Source organism: Piliocolobus tephrosceles, chromosome 16 (assembly GCF_002776525.5).
Source record: "Piliocolobus tephrosceles isolate RC106 chromosome 16, ASM277652v3, whole genome shotgun sequence".
Taxonomy (NCBI): Eukaryota; Metazoa; Chordata; class Mammalia; order Primates; family Cercopithecidae; genus Piliocolobus; species Piliocolobus tephrosceles.
This window is the reverse complement of record NC_045449.1, coordinates 60,239,477-60,251,696: the sequence shown is the minus strand read 5'-3', so window position 1 is coordinate 60,251,696 and position 12,220 is coordinate 60,239,477. Positions and strand designations below refer to the sequence as shown.

At 42.1% G+C, this 12,220-nt stretch overlaps 1 protein-coding gene across 3 annotated transcripts in view; it reads right to left on the bottom strand.

Moving 5' to 3' along the window:
- Positions 1-12,220, bottom strand: part of PRKCA (protein kinase C alpha) — a 502,110-nt gene that overhangs the window by 223,953 nt on the left and 265,937 nt on the right. The window contains exon 1 of one of the 3 annotated variants that reach the window (XM_023212010.1): positions 3,974-3,992. The exons of the other annotated variants lie outside the window; for them this stretch is intronic. The gene's annotated coding sequence lies outside the window, so the exon portion shown is untranslated. Of the gene's footprint in view, positions 1-3,973; positions 3,993-12,220 lie in introns of those variants that run through there. 3 annotated transcript variants of the gene reach the window in all.

The following is a 12,220-nucleotide window of genomic DNA, read 5'->3' as shown; positions in this document are numbered from 1 at the left end:
CAGGGCCAGGCACAGTGGTTCATACCTGTAATCTCAGCACTCTGGGAGGCGGAGGCAGAGGCAGGCAGATCTCTTGAGCCCAGAAGTTCAAGACCAGCCTGGGGAACATGGCCAAACCCTGTCTCTACCAAAAATACAAAAATTAGCTGGTGGTACGTTGTCTGTAGTGCCAGCTACTTGGGAGACTGAGGTGGGAAGATTGCCTGAGCCTGGGAGGTGGAGGTTGCAGTGAGCCAAGATCACACCACTGGACTACAGCGTGGGTGAAAGAGCAAGACCCTGTCTCAAAAAAAAAAAAATCCATGGAGAAAACAAGGGTTTGAGAACAGAAATGAGAGACAGCGAACACATAAATCCTCCCTAAGCCCTTTCTAAGTGAAAAGAACGTCGTGAATACTGCTCACTCAGGAGACAGGAACGGGCCACAGCTGCTGGCTCTGTGTGTGTTCCCCACTGAAGCCTCACCCATTAATTTCTATATCACTAGCTGAGCCATCAAATAAAGTGAAATTTCAAGCCTGGTCAAGTCGTACATGGGTATCAAATTTCTCTTGTCCTGCGAACAGCAGAAATGAAATTTCAGCATGAAAAAAGTCCTTGAACACCTTGCAAAAATCAATAGATATCACATTACATGCTTCAGTAAAGAGCCACTGGCTTTGGCACTTCGAAATACATTTATTTCAAATTATAGACTGGCCCAGAATCATCAAGCTCTTCCTTCATCTTAATGGTCTCTAAAGTATGGGCTTAAGTCCATCTCATGCTTTAAATTAATTTCAAGAGCCAAAACCAAAACTTCTTCATGCTTTGCCAGGCACCATGGAAGCTGGTACTGTAATTGTGGAATAAATCTACTTTTACTTCGTCTTCCTATGCATATATCCTTTGGCAGAGGTACAGCAACCGTACACACAAAACTTGGTATCCTTACAGTGAACACTGTGTTGTAACCAACTGTTTTATGACGCAGTCTTCACAGCATAGCCTCCATTTGAAATTGATTTTGCTTTTCCTCCAGTTATTAGATGAATATTTGTTTCTAAGTTTCTGGTTTTTTGGTTTGAGACGGGCGTCTGTCGCCCAGGCTGGAGTGCAGTGGCGCCATCTCGGCTCACTGCAACCTCCACCTCCTAGATTCAAGCGATTCTCCTGCCTCAGCCTCTGGAGTAGCTGGGATTACAGGCACATGCCACCACATCCGGCTAATTTTTGTATTTTTAGTAAAGACAGGGTTTCACCATGTTGGTTAGACTGGTCTCAAGCTCCTGACCTCGTGATCCACCCGCCTTGGCCTCCCAAAGTGCTGGAATCCCAGGCGTGAGCCACGTGCCTGGTCCTGTTTCTAAGTTTTATGTACTAATACTAACACTAAGAATATCATCTAACCTGGGGTGCTGGTTTACTCTATCCAGACACTGCCCTCAGGTGTTACTCCATTCAAGCCTCATAGCAATGCATAAGGTGGTAACAGGCAATGTTTACAAGTAATCCCTCTATGTGTGGTTTTGCTTTCCAGTTTTTCAATTACCTGTGGTCAACCTCAGTCTGAATATATTAAAAGGAAAATTCCAGAAACAAACAACTCATAAGTATTATTTATTTTTTAAGACAGAGTTTTGCTCTTGTCGCCCAGGCTGGAGTGCAAGGATGTGATCTCGGCTCACTGCAACCTCTGCCTCCCGGGTTCAAGTGATTCTCCTGCCTCAACCTCCCGAGTAGCTGGGATTATAGGCATGCACCACCATGCTCGGCTCATTTTTGTATTTTTAGTAGAGATGGGGTTTCACAGTGTTGGCCATGCTGGTCTTGAACTCCTGACCTCAGGTGATCTGCCCACCACGGCCTCCCAAAGTGCTGGGATTACAGGCATGAGCTACCACACCTGGCCCAATTCGTAAGTTTTAAAATGCACACAATTCTGAATAGTGTGATGAAATCTCATACCATCCCACTGTATCATCTGGGATGTGAATCATCCCTTTGTCCAGCAGACCCCTTCTGTAGATGCTGCTACCGCCTCTTAGTCACTTCATAGCCATCTCAGTTATAGATCAACTGTTGAGGTATCACAGGGCTTGAGCTCAGGGAATCCTTATTTTACTTCATAATGGCCACAAAGTGCCAGAGTAGTGATGCCGGCAATTCAGGTATGTCAAAGAGAAGCTGGAAATTACTTTAAGTGAAAAGGTGAAAATTCCCAATAAGTAAAAATTTCATATGCCGAGATTTACCTCAACAGTATGATATCTTCAGTGAGGGAGGGACCCCGTTGACACAACTTTTACCACACTATATTGTTATAATTGTTCTATTTTATTATTGTTGCTAATCTGTTACTGTTAATCTCTTACTCTGCCTAATTTATAAATGGATCAGACGTATTAACGCACAACAAACATAGTACAGGTTAGGTATCCCTTTTCCAAAATGCTTGGGACCAGAAGTGTTTTGAACTTAGGATTTGTTTTGGATTTTGGAATATCTGTTTTATACGAACTGGTTAAACGCCCTAATCTGAAAATTCAAAATGCCCCAGTGGGGATTTCCTTTCACCACTGAGTTTCGGATTTTGGAACATTTCAAATGTTCAGATTGGGATAATCAACCTGCTTATAGAGAGTAGACACTGTCGGAGTTTTAGGCTTTCATGGGAGTCCCTGGAATGTATCCCTTGAAGAGAAGGGGTGACAACTGCGCTCAGTGTTTCTCTGTGCTGAGACAGGGTTCTAAGTGCTTTGCATATTAAATTCCATTGTAATCTTCATAAAAACACTCTGAGGCAGGGATTATTGTCATCCCCATTTGAAAACGTAGAGACTGAGGCTTAGAGGTTAAGTGACTTGCCCAAGGCTCGGAGCTGGTAGACAGCCATTTGAATTGAAGTCTCACTGGGGTACAGCCCATTCCATGTAGGCCATTTCCACTGGAATGACCATTTCAACACAAACACCCTTGTAAATATAGAGTCTTTCTTTAGGCAAATAAATACAAAAATGAAGCTCTCAGATCAAGATTATAAACAGTAAAGCTTACTGATACATATCACCAAATTCCTTTCCAAATATATCATATCAACGTATAGGCCATAAGACAGAAAAAGACTGCCATTTTTAGCTCCCCTGTCAACCCTGGGTATTGTGATTTCATTAACTTAAGCAGGATCTTGTTTTACAATGTTGTCTTTAATACTCTTCAGGCCATTTCTAAAAATTTTTAAATAAATTTATTTTTTAGAGATAGGGGTCTGTGTTACCCAGGCTGGTCTCAAACTCCTTGGCCTCAAGTGATCCTCCTGTCTCAGCCTCCCAAGGAGCTGGGACTGCAGGCGCACACCCCTGTGCCCAGCGAGGCCATTTTTCTAGGTGTTTATTTACAGGCTGTATTTCGTCTTTTGAAAACATGGAATATTTTTATGAGTTCAGTGTATATGCTGGTGGGTGACTGTGGGACTTCAAAACGAAAAATAATACTTAGGAAGCTAGATGTTAGCTTGTTATGCTTTGTTATAAATGCTTGTCAACATTGTTGTAACAATCTTTCCCCTGAATTTTGGGTAATTTTTATTCTTCACACTTTCTGATACTCTTAGAACTTCCTGTAATGAGCATGCAGTATCTTTGTAATTAGAAGAAAACAGACACTTTTCCAACTGAGGATAAAAAAGATGGTTGCATTTAGGTACTGCTTTTCTCTTTTCTATTCTACTTAATATTAATGACCCATGTATTCCTGATTTCAGCAGAAAATGAACAGATCAGAAGTTTTGGAAGTGTACTTCAGTCATGGAGATTTTAAAGTTGGCCTCTATCTGTTGCTCACGGTGTGCTAGACAAGCTGGAATTACACAGAAAAAAAAAACCTCCTTTATCTCTTCATTTTCATTCTTATAACGAAAAGGCATTCAGGAGTGTGGGCTTAGCTGCTCACGACAAGGCCCTTTTATCAATCCACTGACAACTGCTGAACTCACCTTGAGAGAAGAGCTGCTTTCTATTTTGGTTTGTCTATAATTTTCTTATTTCCCAGAGTTTATGTCACAGGCGCAACCCACGAACCAAGCATTTCTATCTAAAATAACATAAGAGGAGGGATTCATTAACAAGGTCCTCTGTAGACAGAACGCAGCTCTTACAAACTCACAAAAACAAATCCATACTTTTAAAAGTTCCCAAGCCAGCAGTTCTCGGAATCCTTTCAGAAATGGTGGAAGGAGATGAAACTCTTCAGGTTTGAAAGTAAGGGCCTCCCAAACTCCCTTATCACTGAATTAAAGGATTCTATATTTTTTTATTGAAATTTACTCAAAAGGGGACAGATATTCATCTCATACTATAGCAAAAACTAGTTTTAAAAATATATAACATTTTAAAATATTTTAGTCAAAAAAGCCTCAGAGCCAGGTGGGGTGGCTCATGACCCAGCACTTTAGGAGGCCAAGGCAGGAGGACTACTTGATCCCAGAAGTTTGAGACCAGCCTGGGCAACACGGCAAGAGCCCATCTCTACAAAAAAATCAAAAAGCCAGGGATGCTGTTGTGCACCTATGGTCCCAGTTAGTTGGCAGGCTTAGGTGGGAGGATATTTTGGGCCCAGGAGGTTAAGGCTGCAGTGAGCTGTGGGTTACCAGTATAATTTGATTAACTGGAACATTTCTGGAAAGGTGGCTCATCCTGGATATTTCTCAGTTACTGATCTTCTTCCCCCTGCCCCCGCGAGATGGAGTCTCGCTCTGTGGCCCAGGCTGGAGTGTAATGGTACAATCTTGGCTCACTGCAACCTCTTCCTCCCAGGTTCAAGCTATTCTCCTGCCTCAGCCTCCCGAGTAGCTGGGATTACAGGTGCCCACTACCACACCTGGCTGATTTTTGTACTTTTAGTAGAGATGGGGTTTTGCCACGTTGGGCAGGCTGGTCTCGAACTCCTGACCTCAGGTGATCTGCCCACCTCGGTCTCCCAAAGTGCTGGGATTAGAGGTGTGAGCCACCGCGCCTAGAATGATATTCTTTATAGCCTCTCAAAGTACAATATTCATTCTGGAAACTAGAAATTCAATTAAAGCTTAATCTATCAGCATCTAGACGTATCAGGCACTTACCTTGTCTAGGATCACAGCATCACAGACACTACAGTCCCTGAATCCCACCTCTATCAGCCAAGTGAACAGACAGTATCCCAATTATATGGAGTGGCACACTGGATGGAATGTCAGCATAATACAACCACACACAGAATGTTCCCTGCACCACCACTCAGAGTAATAATTATCTGGCTTTTCATGGCATCCAACAGGCTTCTCATTTCAATAGCAAAACACTCAGTGGGAAGATCTACCACCCATTTTTCTACCATCTCCACTCCCACCCCTGCTTCAGAGTGGTCTTTCATCTGCCCTACAGACTCAGGTTCCGTGGAAGGTTTCATTTGCAAAAGCAGATGTTTACTGTCAAACAAAAGCTTTTAAACCACATGCCTCGGTGAACAGTTTGTTTCCTGAGAAAAACCATTGCTAAAACATTCATTGAGGAAGGTTGTTCAATTAAAATTAAGTTCATTAAAACAGGGTTCCCCCCCTTTAAGTATACAGTATTTCTTCTGACCAATTAATTTGACTAAAGACTTCACCAAATTAACTTTTTCTTCCATGAAGGACAATGCTGCCAATTTTAGTGATAATAAGAGTTAAAATGATTAAGTTGTGTCAAACTTATTCCTAATGTGGCATGTTGTAATTTGTTAAAAGACAAATAATAAAATTTAAACATATTTGTATATACCAACAAGAATTACTTTTGAAATATGGGTTAAAAAAAAAATTACTTCCTGAACCAGTGCCTCTCCTGTATATTCAACCATCCAAAATGGTCAGTTAGTAACATGAAATCACAGAAATAAGTACATGCAATGCCACAACATGATACGGATCAGGAACAGGAAAACCACTACACGCTAAGACTTCTCCAGAATTCCTCCATTCTGTTGGTTATTTTTTCACTGAACTTTTGTTTTCACATCTTCATGTCTACAGACATTTAGTATGAAATTTAAGAAGTATATGTAAACACAATCAGAACCCCTCTGGAATGTGTGGTTTATGCAAGCGGATTTATGGCTCTGCAGTTGCAATCTGCAAACAGTGCTTACAGATATTATCTTCCCTTACCTTCACAGCAACCTCAGAGGTGGGTGGATGTGATTTCCATATGTAGATTTAATATTATATTGGGGGGGAGGTACCCATGGAGAATGGCTGAGTGACACCTTCCAGGTCCGGACTAGAAGCTATAACTAGAACCCAGGGCTCTTGGCTTTGGGCCCAGAGAACATCCCACCAGATTATGCTGCCAATCTGCTAATGGAAATTTAATTCCCACAATTTGGGTTGAGAAGTTTACAGCTATTTAAATACACAGCTCTAGACGAGCACAGTTATATCAAGACATTACATGTAATTTTAATAGGAAAACTGCCAAAACTAGTAAGGCATGGCAGAAAAGCCCAAAAAAGAGCTAAAGCAGAGTCTTTCACACCCTAAGAAAGTGATTTAGCAATATCACCATCTCACTCTACTCACTGGCATCGCCGCCTCCTCTCACCCATGCCTCGCAGGCATCACAGACAGTAGCAACACGCTGCGCAGTAGCCTGGGTGTTCGAAGGCATTGCTTTTTAAACATTTTTTTTTAGAAATTTTAAAGTGTTCTATTTTTTTCTATTGACCTATCATAGATGTGGATATTGAAGGCATTTCTAAAATAAACACATTTTATTAGGTGTGGCATACATGTTTTACACGCACAAGTCATAATATGCAGCCTGATGGATTCTCACAACATAATCTTGCCTGTGTATCCACAAACCCCTCCATCATCAGAATGGAATGAGAGCCCCAGAAGTCCCCTTGTGCTTGTTCTAGTCACTCTTCTCCCCAGCAAGATGATGTGGTTATCTTGACCCCTAGGCACTAGAGATGAGTGTTGCCACTTTTTTGAGCTTTATATACAGAGAACGTAACTCTGTGCCTGGGTTCTTTCTCCCAGTGTTAGGTCTGCAAGAATCACACTTTTGCTGCAGACAACAGGTTTTTCATTAGGGCTGCACAGTACCCCATGATAGGATTATACAAAAAAAGTCCAATCTACGTGTGAGGAACATCTGAGTTATTTCCAGGTTAAGGCAATTATGAATAATACTGCTGTGAACATTTGGGTCATGACTTTTGGGGTACACATGTACATGTTTCTTTTGGGGATCCACCTAGGAGAAGAATTGCTGTGTGACAGGAGTGTGTATTCAGCTTTAATCAATACTGATAGTTTTCTAAAGTGCTTATAGCAATTTGCCTACCAGTAACATGTCCTTACTAACACTTAGTACTGTGGTCTTTTTCATTTTATTCTTTCTTATGACTGCTGGTGACATCCCATTGCAGTTTTAATTTGCATTCCCCTGATGACAACCCCTAGGTTGAACACCTTATGTTTACTGTCCATTTTTATATCATCTCTCATCAAGTATACAAATCTCCTCCCCATTTTTCTACTGGATTGTCTTTTTCTTACTGATCTGTAGGAAGAGTTTTGTTTGTTTGTTTGTTTGTTTGTTTGTTTGTTTTGAGATGGAGTTTCACTCTTCTTGCTCAGGCTCCTGGAGTGCAGTGGCGCAGTCTCAGCTCACTGCAACTTCCGCCTCCAGAGTTCAAGGGATTCTCCTGTCTCAGCCTCACAAGTAGCTGGGATTACAGTCGCCTGCCAACACACCCGGCTAATTTTTGTATTTTTAGTAGAGACAGGGTTTCACCATGTTGGCCAGGCCAGTCTTGAACTCCTGACCTCAGGCGATCTGCCCACCTCGCTCTCCCAAAGTGCTGCGATTACAGGCGTGAGCCACCATGCCCTTTTTTTTTTTTTAAATTCAGGACACAAGCCCTTTAATAGGTAAAAGTATAGCAAATATCTTCCCCCAATACCTGTCTACCTTTCATTCCTTAATGTTTCAATTAACAAAAATGCCTAATTTTAATTATAATCTAATATATCAATCTTTTCCTTTATGGTTAGTTCTATTTAGATCCTGTTTACAAACTTATTTTGTACCTCAACTTCATAAACATGTTCTCTCTCTGTCATTTTCTAGAACATTTATTGTTTTACAATGAGGTCTACTATCTATCTATAATTGGTTTTCGTGTAGGGTGTTACTTGTGGTTGAGATTTTTAAAAATATAGATATCCTATTGACCAGCCTCATCCACTGCAAAAAACCACTGCTTGGCAACTGAAGTCTTAGCTTTAAGAGTAAAAAGATGACCCAGAAAAAAATTTCCAAAGACCCCAAGTTTTCAGTCTTTGATTCACCTACATATGCCTGCCTAACTCTTTTAGGAACATGGAAGTGTAAGTCCAAAGATGAAAGGCTTTGTTCTCAATTTCATCACTTCATTGAGTCCCACAGAATTATCCTTTTTCCTGACTGGTAACCTGTAGAACATGGAACACGAGGAAATGATTTTTAAATCATCTCAAAATTAAATGATTATAATGTCATTTTAGGCCACAAGGAACTGTTTACTTCTCAAACCCCATTTTTAAAATTTCATTTTAAAAACATCCCTACTTCATTACCTCCACACCAGCTATACCAATGAGCTGTCCATGGCAACACCAGCGAGTGCACTGAAGACAGATTTCTGCAGCGCCAGCCTCCAATACCCTGCTGAACAGCAAGCGGATGACCCAGCACCCGCACTCAAGCTTCCTAAACCACGAATTACTCCTCACCAGCACCCAAAAGCAGCTCCCAGAACAAGCTGGTGGAAAACGTAGTGGGGAAAACACAAACCTCTACCAGAAATAGACTCTGCCCATCTATTTTTGGGGGTTTTTTTGAGACAGAGTCTTGTTCTGTCATCCAGGCTGGCATGCAGTGGTGCCATCTCAGCTCGCTGCAACATTTGCCTTTGGGGTTCAAGTGATTCTCATGCCTCAGTCTCCCAAGCAACTGGGATTACAGGTGTGTGCCACCATGCCCAGCTAATTTTATAATTTTACTAGAGACGGGGTTTCATCATGTTGGCCAGGCCAGTCTTGAACTACTGACCTCAAGTGATCTGCCTGCCTCGCCCTCCTAAAGTTCTGGGATTACAGGCATGAGTCACCATGCCAGGCCTCTGCTGGTCTATTATTTAATGCAGTCAATGTATTAACATTTTCCTTTACGCTTAGTGCTTTTTATAATCTGTTTAAGAATTTTTCCAGGAAACACATACAAATATTGTACATTATCTCTCTTCCCCAACCACTGGCTCACGGGGATCTTGGTTGTATCATGGTCATGGCATGAATCAGATTTCTGGACTTCTTCCCATCTGATTTTCGCTTATAGGAATTTTTCAAATACTTCTTAAATAAACCTAATATGGATGTTTTCCCAAACAAAAAGTACCTTGGCATCAAATTTCTCAAGTGGCTGGCTCCGAGGTGGATCTGGAATTTTCAGCCTCTTTGTGATTTAGCAGGGCTTTTTCTTTCCATGAAACCTTGAGGTAACCGAGGGGAGGGAAAAGAGAGCAAACACTGACATCCCAGACTGGGAAAGGGGAGAAATGGTGGAAACTGAGACCAAAAAACTAAAAACTGCTGGGTCCATTTTTCTTCCCACTGGGAATTCAGGCAGCAGCATCAAGGGTTGGTGCAAGGCCAGGCCTCGGAGACAGACCTGCCTGTGTCCCGGCAGGATCTCCTCCTTAAGGGCCTATGCCCTGCTTCATTAACAGCCACGGTTTAGCAACAACCCGCCAGCAGGGGTCAGTCTCGGTCACCATGCAGAAGCCAGGAGGCTCTCTCCAGCTACAAAGCTACTCTCTGGAACGTTCTAGAAGTTGTTGGTTGCCATTGCACAACACCCAGCTTGTCTTCCTATCTCGTCACCTTGGCGCCTGTTTCCTATTTTTTCAAGATTGCATTTCATACTTAGAGGAATTAATTACCTTATATTCCTGTTGCTGTTTTTCATACTGAGCTAAATACTTATCCCAAGTTCCCCATATCATGTACAAAATCTCCTTTTCCCTTGATTTTTCTTATGGCAGCAGAAATGTCAACTTTTTCCATATTTTAAAATTAAGGAAAGGATGCATTCTTACTTGCAGTGGAAAATGTACAAATATTACATAATGTGACAATTGTATTTTCTAATATTCCCATTTGGGTTTAGTTTTCTATGGGATAAATTTCCTTTTTCTCTCTAAATTACAAAACATCCTTTCATTAAGCATCTTCCCCCGAACATCCCCTCTTACAGTCCCTGGGAGGCTGGCAAGGGGCTCATGGCCCGTTGAGCTCTCCCTGAGCTCTCCTTGGACTTACTTGGAGGCTGTGTCCCAAACACTGAATAGTAGGGACACTTGCACTGAGACCAGGAAAGCAAATCTGATGTGAAAAAGTAGTAGAATGGAGAATCTACTTCTACTTTAAATTTGAGGGTGGCTCTTTTTCAAGACACACTGCTGAATTAACAAACGGTTCTGGTCTAATAAATGATTACATTTCATGCTAGAAGGATATGACTATACTTAGCAGGTTACCTTTTACCAAAAAAAAAAAAAAAAAAATCCCCCATGGATCTAAGGCCCATCAAATACAACATTCAGGAGGGCATAAGTTCTCATAACCTGAAGTGGGGAAAGCTGTTGCAAAAAACGAAACAAACAAACAAACAAACAAAGTTCTTCACAATGCCTGTCTTCCAACAAGTCTGTCTTACTGATATTTTAAAGTGTGCTCATCTAAAAGTATATTCTCTGCTTCTTTCTCCCTAAAACATATAAAATATTTCTAAAGCAAATGGCGTCCATCTTCTTTCCACTTCTGGACTGATAAAACCTCAAAAGAAAATAAAGTCAGGGAAATTTGAGACGGGCAACAGAGTCCATCTGCCCCTTCCCCGGGACTGGGCTGGGTCACTCTGAAAGAAGGACTCCAGGCATCATCCACAGATCTGAAAGGGGCCAGAGCGGCAATGTGTTCAAGGGTGCATCTTAGCCCAAGGGTGCTGAGAGGGGTTCCAGGAAGACAAGGTATCCAAGGACTCTGGATACCCCACCTATCCATCCTACCCCTTGTAGCTACAATGATCCATCTAAAATTTAAATCCCCAACATCTTCAAGGGTAGTCACAAACAGCAGGCACGTGTGACCCCAGCTCCTGTATTTTAGCACTTAATTCTAATAGGCCAGATAACCTCATTGCGGGCAAGACACTTGAGGACTAGGGCTGTGGTAGTCAATTCTGATTTCCCGGGGTAGTCAACAGACTCAAAAAGAGCATTAAAACGAATATACATAGTGGGTAGATCAACGGGCTACAGGTAAGGCCTTTACAGAAAATAGTAAACAGGTTCCAAGTGTTTCTATGTCCTGCCATGTTATCTACCAAGACAGGAGGGCACACAGGGACTTGGAACAGAAAGAGGGAACACCTGTGCATTTCATTAGTACGTATCTCTTAGCATCAGCTCTCTCCAGACTTCGACATGCACAGTTGTTGGAAGAAACACCGTCGCTGAGCCTAAAATGGGACCTCCTATGCCAGAAAGAGGCCATGCATCCTGAAGCCGCTACTGATTTGTAGCGCTGGCTTTCTGCTAGAGCAACTTCATTTTATACAGAAAGTCCCACCTTATAATTGTGGAGTTACAATTCATATTTTGCTTTAAGGCTTTTAGCCAGAGCTGGGATTAAAATTCAGAAAGAGGCTAGGTGGGTGCCTTAGAAAACAGACACCCCGCTGGGGATTGCTGGATGAGAAAGGGAAAGGTCAAGCAATGTAAATGGAGATGGTACAATGCAAATTGAACTTTAGAGTAGCGAATTTCCCCTGCTCAGGGTGCTCTTTGAGGCTGTAAGAGCTGGGCTGGAGACAAGAATCCCAAAGCTGCAGTGCTCCAGGAAGGGATGCGGGCTGAGTGGGAATCACTTCCTGAGCACTCATTCTGACCCCTTGTTGCACAAGCAGCACTCTATGAGAGGAATTACTTAGTCCCATTTTACAGATAGGAAATCAAGGCTTAACGGGTAAGGAACTGCCAAAAGTCACACCCATAATAAGTGTTGGGACCAGAATGAGAACCAGGACATATCCTAAAGCCTCCTTTTTCTTTCCTGGGGCACTGGAGTGTGTGTGTGTGTGTGTGTGTGTGTGTGTGTGTGTGTGTGTGTGTG